Here is a 13,402-nt window from a genome sequence, read left to right on the forward strand (position 1 = left end):
ATCATGTGGTTTTGTATCTTTGTCAATGAGGTGAATCACCTTGAGTTTTTTTTTTAGAAGTAAAAGAAAAAATATTTTATTAGGAAAAAAAAAAAGTAGGCTTGGGGACAGAGGATTTGGGGCCTTCAATGTCCTGGTGGTAATTCTGTCCTTCTCAAATGTGGACAGTGACTTCCATGTCTGACACTGTATCCTGATCCACAGCATTCAGCAAAAAACTCTTCTTGAATTTGCTTCTTGAATTTGAGTGTCATCCTTGTGCAGGGGTCATGCTAATCCCTGTATCTTTACCTTGACTGATTTTTGAATATTAAATTGACTTTTTTTTTTCTTTGGAGATGAAACTCACTTGGTCATGTTATATTATCTTACACGTTATTGGTTTCTATTTGCTAATGTTTGGATGTGAATTTTTGTATTTGTGTTTATGAGGGATATTGGGCCTATAATTTTCATTTCTTAAGATGTTTTTATTGAGTTTTGGTATCAGATTAATACTTGCCTTTTAAAATGCGTTATTTCTTCTATATTTAGAAACAGTGCCCATAAAATTGATATGATGTCCTACTTAAATATTTAGTATAATTTTCCATTGAATCCATCTGTGGTTGGAGTTCCTATATGGGAAGATTTTTAACTGTTTCTTATTAAACACAGGGCATTCAGTCTATTTATGGTGAGCTTTGGCAGTTTGTTTCTGTCAAAGATTTTGTATTTCACCTAAATTATCAAAATAATGAGCATGGATTTTTGTAATTTTATTTAAGTATATTTTTAATATTTGTAGTGTCTGTAATGTTACCCCTTCATTTATTCCTTATATTGGTTGTTTGTGTCTTCTCTCTATTGTATTTATTTCTTGGATTTCAGAGCTTGATAAGATTTACCAATTTTTTTTTGAAGAACTGGCTTTTCATTTAATTGAGTTTTCTTATTTGTTATTCTTTTGCCAGTTTTGTGTCTTGTGCTCTTGTATTTCATTTTCTCCCTTGCTCTTGCTTTGAAATCAATTTGCCGCTCCTTGTCCAGCCTATTAAGGTAGAAGCATAGTTCATTTATTTTAGAAAGTTCTTCTTTTATAATGTAAATCTTTAATGCTATACATTTCTTTTTAAAGATTACGTTAGCTGTATTCCATACATTTGATATATTGTGCCTTTACGTTCATTCTCTTCAAATTTTTTAAAATTTTTTCTTCTGTTTTTCTCTTTCACCCATTGGTTACTTAGAAGGGAGCTAATTCCCAGGGTACCTGAGTAGCTCAGTTGGTTGAGCGTCAGACTCTTGGGTTAGGCTCAAGTTGTGATCTCACGGCTCTGTGCTGACAGGGCAGAGCCTAGTTGGGATTCTCTCTCCCCCCCCCCTTTCTCTTTCCCTCCCCTGTTCTCTCTCTCTCTGAATGAATGAATGAATGAATGAATGAATAAAATTTAAACAAGGGAGCTGGTTTTCAAATATTTGAAGATTTTCCCAATATATTTGTTACTTCACTGCAATTCAGTAAGACCAAATAGACCTGTAATGACTAGACTTTTAAATATACATTTTTTTTAATTTTATGACTCACAATATAGCTTTTCTTTCTGAGTATCTCATTTGCACTTGAAAACAATGTGCATTTTCTGTTCTCACTAAAGAGGGGTTATAAATGTCAATTAGGCCAAATGCTTTGATATTGTTGTTTATATTTTGTTCATTCAAGTATTGAAAGGGGAATATTAATGTCTCCAAATATAATTGTGGATGTGTAATAGTACTTTTAGTGCTATTAGTTGTTGCTTTTTGTTTGCTTTGTTATGAGATGTATGCATATTTAGGAGTTATATATTTTCTTGGGGAATTGTCGTCTTTATCATTTTGTAATGTCATTATTTAACTCATAAACGTCCTTGTTCTGAAGTCTACTTTATGTGACATTAATGTAGCTGTTACTGCTTTCTTTCCATTTCTACTTGCAATGATATGCTTTACTTTTTAGCCTATCTCTGTCTTTATGTTCATGTGGTTCTATTGTACGCAGCATATAGTTTGGTATATAGAAAATATCCAATATGTCCGTCTCTGATTTTAATTGACTCTTTTATGTACTTTGAATTACCTTCAAAGTAATTATTGAGGGTGGATTGAAATCTGCCATCTTGCTAGCTGTTTTCTATTTGTTCCATCTGTTCATTTTTCCTCTTTCTGTGCCTTATTTGATATTAATGATTTTATTATTTTGATTATCCCCACCATTGACTTCTTTCCACATTAAATAATGGCCCTGGGTTTGAAAATATCCACTCTTTGTTAATCAGTTTCTACCTTTACATGAAATTATGTCAGCTCTACATGTAGTATAATGACCTTAAAAGGGTATACTCAATTTTTCCTTTTTTGTACTATTATTGCTATACATTTCCTTTTTTATACATGCTACAAACACACAATACATTACTATTAATTTTGCTTTAAACATTCAGTCACCTTATAGAAATAGTAGTATAAGTTCCAGTGCACATTATTAATAGGGTAGATCCAAATTTCTGTCTGGTATTAACTCTTCCATCTGAAATACCTCCTTTAACATTATATAGTGCAGGCCTATTGGCAATATACCCTCTTAACGTTTTGCCTGATGGTTAGTCCCGTCTTCAACTATGTAAGATTTTTTGATGAATTTATAATTCTGATTGAACAGTGGGTTTTTTCTTTTCAATATTTAAATTATTTAAATTATCACTATTTTTAAAATACGTCCCATTTTTTCTGACTTCACCAAGTGTCTGATGAAATTCACTGTCAGGTAAACAAGGGCTTATATTTTACTTCCTTTTGAAGGTATCTGACTTTCCTTAGTTTAGGGTTAGTTGATTGTCCTGTCACCTTGGTTCTCTGATGGATTTAAGAGAAGTTATGAATCTGAAGGCTGTCCAGAGTTTGTTGGTTGCGGTGGTGGTAGGATGGAAATGATACTTATCAAACTCCATCCTAAGTGAAAGCCAGAAATCAGTAAGTATTATATTATTAAAAGTTAACTGGATTTTCCAAGAAGATACCTATGAAAAGCATTTCACCTTTAGCTACTCATGCTTTAACTAGAGAATAAAAGTTCACTTTCTTTTCACATCTGCAGTTCAAACTGGAGAGATAGAGGAGCTGCTGGGTGGCTCAGATAGTCAAGCGCCGGGCTCTTGGTTTTGGCTCAGGCCATGATCTCACGGTTTGTGGGTTCAACCCCTGCATCAGACTGTCTGCTGTCAGCACAGACCCCACTTTGGGTCCCCCGTCCCCATCTCTATCTGTTCCTCCCTCGCTTGCAGCCTCTCTGTCTCTCTCTCTCTCAAAAATAAACATTAAAAAAACAAAAAAAATCCGCACAAAACTGCAGATAGAGAACAGCTTGTTCTCCTCCATGTAATGACCTTTGTTTGTAGATTGATTTCCTTTCAGTTGCTTGATACGTTCAGTAAAGCGAAAAAAGTGCAATGTCATAGTATTTATTACATAAGCAATGGATTTATGAATGTTACATAAGTAATACTAGCTTTCAACTATTTAATATAATATGAAGTCTCAGAACAACGTTCATACTTGCACTCCACTTTCTTCTGAAAAAAATTAAACCTAAGAATTGAACATCAGGTAGTAAAATAGTAGTACCCCGTACGATAAATTTTTTAAGATGTCCTGTCATTTTTTGGGAGCATCAAACTTTTTTTAATTTAAATATATGAAATTTATTGTCAAATTGGTTTCCATACAACACCCAGTGCTCATCCCAAAAGATGCCCTCTTCAATACCCATCACCCAGCCTCCCCTCCCTCCCACTCCCCATCAGCCCTGTTTGTTCTCAGTGTTTAAGAGTCTCTTAGGAAGCATCAAACTTTTTATTCACCTTTGTGGATATTCAAAAATTGGATAATATAATCCATTATATATTTTTACAGTCTGAGAAACATGTGTTTGCAAACCCAGGAAGTTAATAAATTTCATTCTTCCTCATCCATGTTTTCCCTGATCTGTGCTATATTGTAGTGGTGAAATCCGTAACAAAGAATGTATGTTTCCTATGCTCTTGTTCTAAAGCTAAGAAAAAGAAAAAAGAAAAAAAATGTTTAAAAACCTATTGTTAATAGAATATTTTAAAAAATATGTATGTTATACTTCACCAGTGGTTATAATATTAATTCAACCTAAGGGGGTAAAGAGTTCTGTTTTTTCAAGAACGGTGATGACTTCTGATATTGCCTTTTGCATCATTTACAATAAGCATCACTAAACCATAGCATTATATGCATAAGGGTACAGTATCTTGAATTATTTAATACACTATATTTATACAAGCAACCATATGGATGAGTTCCATTTTTTATTATATAAGCCTTAACTTTTGTTCTTTAAATTTTTTATCAGTGTCATTCAGTATAAAGAGTTTAAACACTTTCTTTAATAAACTGGTGAGGGAACAAATATTCTGCACATTTTTTTGCATTCTCTTAAAAATAGTAATCACATTTTATTTTAAATTCCAAAGGAAACAAATATAATTTAATTTTTCACTGGTATATCATAAAATATATCAAATTTATCTTGTGGGATGGGATAAAAATTTTATACAAATATGACAATGGAACATTTGGTATTCAGAATTCCACTGGGACTGCTTCTGTGTATTGCATAGAACTTTTCTGATTAGACATAACCAAGTGATTCTAATTTGTGAAATTTTCTTAAACTTAACAGCTGCCTCATTTTTAAAATGTGCCTCGCTAGACTCATCAGTATGAAAAATGTCAGAAGATAATTCATTTTGGAAATTGAGATTGGTGGCTCCTCTTTTCATAAAAATGAGGACCTCACCATATTTTGAAATAGGTATATTTTTTACATGTATACTTTGGAAATGGTCACAGTATTAAAAGTTGGACTACATGAATGTTCACAATTTGGAGATGCTGAAAAATGTTAGTTTTTTATTATTGTATTTCATCCTATTTATTATCCCTATTTATTATTCTATTAAGCATTAAATTCACATCATTGTGTCTAGTTTCAAGAAGCAAAGCAAAATAAACACATTAGATGCATATTCTATCTTCTCTCTACAATGTTGTAAGTAATTAATGTAAGTTTGGTTTAGAAAAAATGCTCATACGAAGTCATAAACAAAGGAAAACATAACTACCCAATTAACCAAAAATGTATTAAGTGGGCCTATGTCAGTCGCTTGGAAAATGAAATGGAAAAAATAGCTCCAAGCATAGGGCAAAATATAAAGAACTGTAAATCTGAAATGAGAAGGCTAGGAACTTAGATGATAAATTCAGAAAATAACATGGAACAAAATGGAACAGAAGTCAGTAATTACAGAAGATATGGGAGAAAATTCCTTGAGATTAGTGAGAATCCGATTCTGCAGATTGAAATCTCATTAAATTCTGGACTAGATTTATAAGAAAACAAATGTTCCTATGCATATTGATAAAATTCCAGATATCAAAACAACAAAAATTCATATTAGTCTTGTAAAGCTTCCAGGCAGAAAGTGCAAGTTTCATACAAAGAAAAAAAAGTCAGACTAGTATTGAGTTACTCCTTTGCCACTCTTGATATAAGAAAACAGACTAAAGAAAGAATAGAGCTATAGCCCATAAATGCTGTAACCAACCAAGGTAAGGATATATTAAAGATATGCATGAATTTAGAAAGCATATTATCTATGTACTACTTCAGAACCCATTTTGAAAAAAACATCACCCCCATGAATAATAAAAAATTTAAGGGCACCTGAATGGCTCGATAGGTTAAGCTTCCGACTTTAGCTTGGGTCATGGTCTCATGGTTTGTGAGTTTGAGCCCCACGATGGGCTCTGTGCGGACAGCTCAGAGGCTGCTTCAGACTCTGTGTCTCCCTCTTTCTCTGCTTCTCCCCCACTTTGTGCCATGTCTCTCTCTCTCTCTCAAAATAAATAAACATTAAAAATTTTTTAAACACGTTTTATTTTTCATTTTTTTAAATCTTTAGTTTTGAGAGAGAGAGAGAGCATGAGTGGGGGAGGAGAAGAGAGAGAGAGACACAGAATCCAAAACAGGCTCCAGACTCTAAGCTGTCCATACAGAGCCCAAGGTGGGGCTCAAACCCACAAACCACAAGATCATGACCGGAGCCCAAGTAGGACACCTAACCAACTGAGCCTCCCATTTAAACAAATTTTTTAAAACAAACAATAATTACCTCAGGTTGGAAGAAGATGAACAATTGAGGAGGATGTATTTAGCTTAATAAGCAAAATCAATATGCTTAATATCATAAGTTTAATAAATAAAATTAGGAAAATTCATAAGTATATTATTTAATATATTTACTATTGCATTCTAGCTAGGGTAGAAGTACATCTACTCATTGAAGATATAACTAAATAAATTACATCATATAGTAATTATTACTATAAATAAAAAGAGGAGAGATTAGAAACTAGGTAAGGGGGAACAGAGTACAGGCAAGTGATGAGTTTTAATTCAAATACAGTATTGCAAAATGGGCTTCATTAGGAAAATGACATGTGACCGAAGACTTGAAGAAGGAAGGGGATTAACCATGAAGATTATCTGGTGGAAGCACTTTCCAGCCAGTGACAGTTTGAATGGAGCAAGTGGGTGAGAAGAAAATAAATAAAAGATGAGGTGAGAGAAGTAGCTGGAGCGGGGAGTAACCGGAGAATATCCCTAGGACTTTGTGTTGAAGGGTAGGTGGCTAGAGAATAATTGGTAGAAGCCTCATGGGTCATTATAAGAACTTAACTTTTGATTCTTTTTTTTTAAGTTTTATTTTATTTTATTTTATTTATTTTATTTTATTTTATTTTATTTTATTTTATTTTAGAGAGAGAGAGAGACAAGGAGAGAGAAGATCCCAAGCAGGCTCAGCACTGTTTGCAAAGAGCACCATGTGAGACTCAAACCCACAAACCATGAGCTCATGACCTGAGCTGAAATCAAGAGTCAGAAGTTTAACTGACTGAGCCACCCAGGCACCCTTGATTCTGAATAAAATGGAGAGTCATTGCAAAGTTTCAGCAAAAGAAAGAATTACGGAAAATAAGGTGAATATACCTTTTATGTACTGTTTCAATCTGACTTTGAGTATGAAATAGAACTTATAATTAAGTTCACCAGCAAATAAGCAAAGGAAAAACGTTTAGACAGTTTGACAATGTATTATACATTATTTAGGGATAGAAGGCTAAGATGAAATTTCATTATAAATTTTGAAAAACTTAAGGTATATATATATATATATATATACACACACACACACACACACACACACATATACATACATACATTCTGAAAAATAAAACTTCAGAATAAACATGTATATATTCTAAAATATCTACTTTTATGTGCATTTCTTAGATTAATTATAAAATGTATTATATAAAATATATATGAAAATATATTCTAAAATGTTTGTATTTCCTAAGAAATCTTATTTCATAACTAATTTTCAAATTGGTGAAATGTTTTATTTTGTATTTTAACTATTTAATTTTTTAAAGTTTTATTTATTTATTTTGAGAGAGAAGGAGAGAGAGATAATGAGTACGAGCAGGGGAGGGGCAGAGAGAGAGAATCCCAAGCAGGCTCTGAGCTGTCAGCACAGAGCCTGATGCAGGGCTCGATCCCATGACCCTGAGATCATGACCTGAGCTAAAATCAAGAGTTTGATGCTTAACCGACTGAGCCACGTAGGCACTCCTATTTTGTATTTTAGTAAAAAAAAAAAAAAAAAATCCAGAAACCTATTTTTTCCTGCATGGCTGCTTTAATTAAAATATTTCCATGATTTATTTTGTGTATGTTTGATTTCAATGATTCACTGATTATGAATAGAATTAATTATTATTTATTTTAATCATTCAATGTGCATCTTGTTTTCCCATCCTGGGTATCATATTGTAGGGGGCTATATTTTGCCAGTGCCAAAACTCATGAGTAACTTGTTCTAGCCGCATGGCTCTATGTAGCAAAACCGAGATTCAAACCTTAACTCTGTGCTCTCTTAAACCACACATGAGGCACGTACATTACTAATGCCGTAATGGAACAGAAAACATGACCTTCCCCCTAAAGAAGAAATTTAAATATTTCTCCTTTTAAAGTAAATGCCAGCCGCACACTATTTCATCATGTCCTCTAATCTTTCTTTGAAGTGTGTGCGTTCATAGGGAACTTTACAGTGTTGTCAGAATGGTTAATCCAAAGTCAAATTAAGCTTGAGTCTGAAAGTTTTTATTTTCTTGATTGAATTAAATGCAGAGTGCTCATGTATATGCACAAACACTGGCATTCAGCAGAGCCCTCATTACCATGCTGAGAAGTGTGGATTCAAATTAGAGCTGCATGTTAGACAACCGCTCGCATAAACTAAGGCTTGTTAAAACAATGTTAATGAGCCCCCATTGTATAGAGCAGCTTCACTTTTCCAATCTTTCATATTTGTTCACATGAGGCCTGGGAAGTTGCTGAACTGATTAAGTCTGAAATGGAGCTGGAGAGACTCTACTGAGCCACTGGGGTGAAGGGAATTAGAAAAATCAGGAACAAAGAGCCATATAAAGTTTACTTCAGGTTAAAAACATGGTGATAGAACTTATCCCATGTGTCAGAATTTTTTTGAGGCCTATTTTAAAATATGGCCAAACAAACCATATATATAAGATAGTTAACCTGACACTTACCATCAATTATATTTTTTTGGCATAATTTGAACAGATTTTTCTAAGGATTGTCTGACTTGCTTGCTTCCTCTACAATTGTTTTCTTTACAGTGAAAATCTTTTCATGTGGCTCAGTAAAATCTGTTCTCAAGGGGGGAAAAAGTACCTTATAAAGAATGAAGACAAACTTCCCCTTCTCAATGGTTATCCTTGATATGTTACTTATACCTATGAAATTAGAAGGAAAGGCTTGAAAATAATTTTTAAAATTAGCATAGTCTATTTCTAGCAAGTAGTAAATGATACATAATTAAATCTCACTTTAAGAAACATTGTATTAATTATTAAACATTGACACTTTGCATGATCCCCATGACACTGAGTAGGGGTAAAAACACAGGCATAAGGTAAAACATAAGCATTCACTTTGAAATACTCCTAACATACTTGTTTATATTATGGACATGAAGGTTATCAAGTTTAAACTTTTTTTTAAAGATTAGAGGTACCAGAAATTTAAAGTTGATTTTTTAAAGTTTATTTATTTTGAGAGAGAGAGAGAGAGAGAGAGAGAGAGAGCACCGGCAGGGGAGGGGCAGAGAGAGAGAGAGAGAGAGAGAGAGAGAGAGAATTCCAAGCAGGCTCTCTACCGTCAGCACACATCCCAATGCAGGGCTTGAACTCAGTAACCGGGAGATCATGATCTGAGCCAAAACCAAGAGTTGGAGGCTTAACCAACTGAGCCGCCCAGGCTTCCCTAAAGTTGATTTTTAAAATGTGTTAACAGGGGTGCCTGGGTAGCTTAGTAGGTTGAGCGCTGGACATCTGATTTCAGCTCAGGTCCTGATCCTGATTTCTGAGATTAAGCCCTGTGTGAGACTCTGCTCACAGTGTGGAGCCTGCGTGGGATTCTTCCTCTCCCTGTTTCTCTGCCCCTGCCACGCTCATGCTCTGTCTCTCAAAATAAATAAATAAATAAGAACTTAAAAAAAATGTTATGGAACTGAAAGACCTCAATGAACGTCTTCTTTCTCACCCCACTCACGATTTTGGTAACCACTGTTTGAAGAGCCCTGGTCCACTGCCTTTAAAATGTCAGTATTTGTCCCGCCCTCAGTACACATTCCATTGTCAATCAGTGTTAAATACTTGAGAAGTTAAACACTTGTGAAACAAATGGTTAAAAGCACACCGATATAATGATATAGGAACTAGGAAAGGCATCTCCCAGCTATTCAAGAATCATGAAAATATGATATATATTTATCTGTCTGTTTATTTTCTGTCTAGCAACACTGCTAGGTAGTGATTTCCAAGTGGATATGAGCATGACTATTTTGTTCATCATCAGGCATCTAGACATAATATAGTTTCTGGCACGTGAGAGGAACTCTGAATACATAAGGAGTGAGGTAACCATCAGGGAAATAAATGGCTTGAATTAGCACATTCTGTTTGGTACATTTAGGGTTAACCATGTGACAACTATGTTGAAGTAAGAGACTCCAAAGCAAGACCCTGAAGATTTTACAACAGCACTTGTTCCATGCAGCATCTAAAGGTCAGCAAATGCTTCATGAAAGCCTTTTGATGACAGCTGTCATTACAACTTTACTACAAAGTAAGCTATGGTTATAAAAGCACTCGTGGGGAATGGTAGCCACTTTGAGACCAAAGGTTTACTGCTGGAGCTATTTTTACATGTCAGGTCCACTTACAAATAGAGCAGTAAGCAAGACAAATGAAGACTGTGTTCAAACTTGGTGGACAATGACTGCGTGACTTTGGTTGAGAACTTTGCAATTTAGTATTTCAGCTCCTTAAGACTCCTCATAGGATATTGAATATAAAGAAGGAGACATCATAAACCCACTCACACACACACACAAAATCAATGATTTGTTTTATTGACAATTCTCTAGAAGGTAGAGCAACTTAAAAATCTCAGTCCCTGGATGGATTGAAGAAATAGATTGCCGCATTTGTAAGACCCCAAGCCAGGGGCATTTCTGCTGTGTTTCCTGTGTGTGACAGAAGAATAGTTGTATAGAAGTGGGAAGTAAGATTTTTCCTTTACAGAGTTAGTCATTTTGGTACTTATAGCTGAAGAATTCCATAGGCCAAATAAATCATAAGAATGGAATATAAAGGAACAATGCTAAAGAAATAGACACTTGATCTCGTTATTTTATGGAGGAGGAACCTGGAACTGAAAGAGTAAGTGATTTGTCAGAGGTTGCATAGTTGTGTGTGTAAAAGGGAGATAATAATTCCTGCTGTGAGGATCAGATGAGGTATTGTGCTTAGCAAAGCAGAAATCAGATAAACTTATATGCTTCTATAGCTTATATGTAACTTGTGTTCCTGACAGTGTTTAAATGTTTTTATTTTGGTTGATTGAAAAAAAAAAAATTCTGCAGCATCGGTGCCCTGTAACAGTGCTCAACTGGCAATCAGACTCTGACCGTGGCAAGTTCATGGCCTTCCAGAGTTTATTCCCTGTGCATGCTAAAGAGGAGGGTCATAAAAGCTGAGATGACACATTTTATGAATTAAAAGGGAGCAGGGAGAAAGAATTGTATTTGTAGCTGAGATTCCCATGTCCCTCAGGTCTTGGCATTTCAGTAAGCATCTGCTCTGGCATAGCTCTTTCCCTCCTCAATTCCTCTGCACTGAAGAGGTAGGTTTGTTGTTTTTGTTTTTGTTTTTGTTTTTTTTTCAGCTCTGAAAACTTCCCCTTCAAATAGAAATTTCAGGAATTACTCAGAGGATAACTCCTAGCTCAGTTTCTAAGAAAAGACAGATCAGAAAAACATCAATATCCACACTAACACACCACTTTGACATGATAAAATTTTCAATTTTAAGCATGGACAAATTCACTAAGGTTAAGTTGAAAATATTCTGTCTTTTGTTCAGGGTCTGTCTTTCCCAAATTACAAAAACATAAACATACCATAAATCCTTCATAAGCCCTTCTTCCAGCCCATGTTCTGACAGATGTGCCCAGGTTCAGCTTCTGTAGAAATGTCAAACACATTGCAATAATAGGAATGGCTCCCTTAAATCACTAGACTTTACCCTTTCCCCCACTTTGCTCCAAATTGCTTCACCTTTAATCTCCTTATCACTGTTAATCCCTACATCCACCTCTGGATCTGTCTACCCAAGTGTCTGCTAAATAATGATCCCTAAGACCTTTGTTATACTGCCATTTTCTTTATTTTTTGGTTTAATTTTGTCATTTCACATTAGAAATTACCTCTCAGTTTATTCCTTTCTTACCGGCCTACTATTTTTAGAGCTCTATAAACTGTGCCTTTTCAATGACTTTTCTTGCACTGAAGGGTAATTTTCAATATGCAGAAGTCTTGAATAATAGATAAATAGAGACAGAAACCCAGTGAGTGTTAAGCTGAGGGTGCTGCTAGGCAAAGCAAGGCTAACCTGACCCCATGGAAGAACCATGCCTCGTGGAATGGGTCCTGGCCCATCAAAGGGTAACCCCAAGATCATTAAAGAATTGGTTCTTTTCTTATATTTAAATATAATGAAGGAGAGCAACTCCTGAGAAGTCAGTATCTGACTAAGGCAAGCATGGGACTCAAGGCAGCTCCAGATGGTTCAGTTAAAAGGAGTCTTGGGGCACCTGGGTGGCTCAGTCTGTTAAGTGTCTGACTTCAGCTTAGATCATGATCTCGCGGTTTGTGAGTTCGAGCCCTGTATCGCGCTCTGTGCTGACAGCTCAGAGCCTGGAGCCTGCTTTGGATTCTGTGTTCCCCTCTCTCTCTGCCCCTCCCCAGCTCACATTCTGTCTCTCTCTTAAAAAAATAAATAAACTTAAAAAAAAAAAAAAAAAGGAATCTGTGCCCTGGTGGTTCAGGGTTGGTTACTCTATGGAAGCTCAGTTTGGGCTCATGCTTTCCCCTCAAGTCCTAAGACTCAGGAAGTACAGTGGTGATTTTTCCGTAAGGGAACTCAGTCCATTAGCTAGAGTTCAAAAGTACAGTGAAGTCATAGACCACAGAGAGTTGTAAGTTACAACAACAGTCTTTTTTTAATGCCAATTCTGGCCATGTTTCTGAGAAGTTATTGTTATGCATTCTTCTCCTTGGTCTCTGACCACTCGCTATCTGGAAATTTGTCATATCATCCAGACTCAGCATCATGCAGCACCTAAATTTCTGAGCACACTGCTCAGGGATCATTGCTCAGAATTTCATTATCATAGGAAATGATGTGATTCTTTTCTTATTTATAACTCTAGAGTCCTTTAAAGACAAGATCTGGTATGAGGTTTCCAATTCACTTTAGAAGAAAAGTATTCGTCCCCTCGATGTTGTTAAGATAGATCTTCTGCAAAGAAATGATGTTTTGAGCTATAACAGTAGTTTCCAGGGTCATTCTGTGATAATGTGCTACTCATTTTGTATTTTAAATCTCATCACATGTTACATTATTGTTATGAAGAAGAAACTAGTGCAACAGCTCTCTTCTTAATATTGAAAACACACACAAACAGTGAAAAAATGAATGAGGGAGTCTGCGGAAAGGTTAGTGTGCACATTTTAGGCAGAGATATTTAGTGTTCCCATTGAGCTGTCAAACCTGAGCAACTGATTTAAAACAAAGTGTATATTTAAAGTGTCAGTAATGACTTCTTTCCCCTAACAATATGTTAGAATATTTGGTTTAATTC

At 35.1% G+C, this 13,402-nt stretch overlaps 1 non-coding gene across 1 annotated transcript; it reads right to left on the reverse strand.

Annotated features, from left to right (window-relative positions):
- Positions 1-212: 212 nt before the first annotated feature.
- On the reverse strand, positions 213-315 carry LOC125934264 (U6 spliceosomal RNA). Its single transcript, XR_007461296.1, has one exon. It is a non-coding gene; the product is annotated as a U6 spliceosomal RNA (small nuclear RNA).
- Between the last annotated feature and the right edge of the window lie 13,087 nt (positions 316-13,402).

This window comes from Panthera uncia (genome assembly GCF_023721935.1).
Source record: "Panthera uncia isolate 11264 chromosome A1 unlocalized genomic scaffold, Puncia_PCG_1.0 HiC_scaffold_16, whole genome shotgun sequence".
NCBI classification, from domain to species: domain Eukaryota; kingdom Metazoa; phylum Chordata; class Mammalia; order Carnivora; family Felidae; genus Panthera; species Panthera uncia.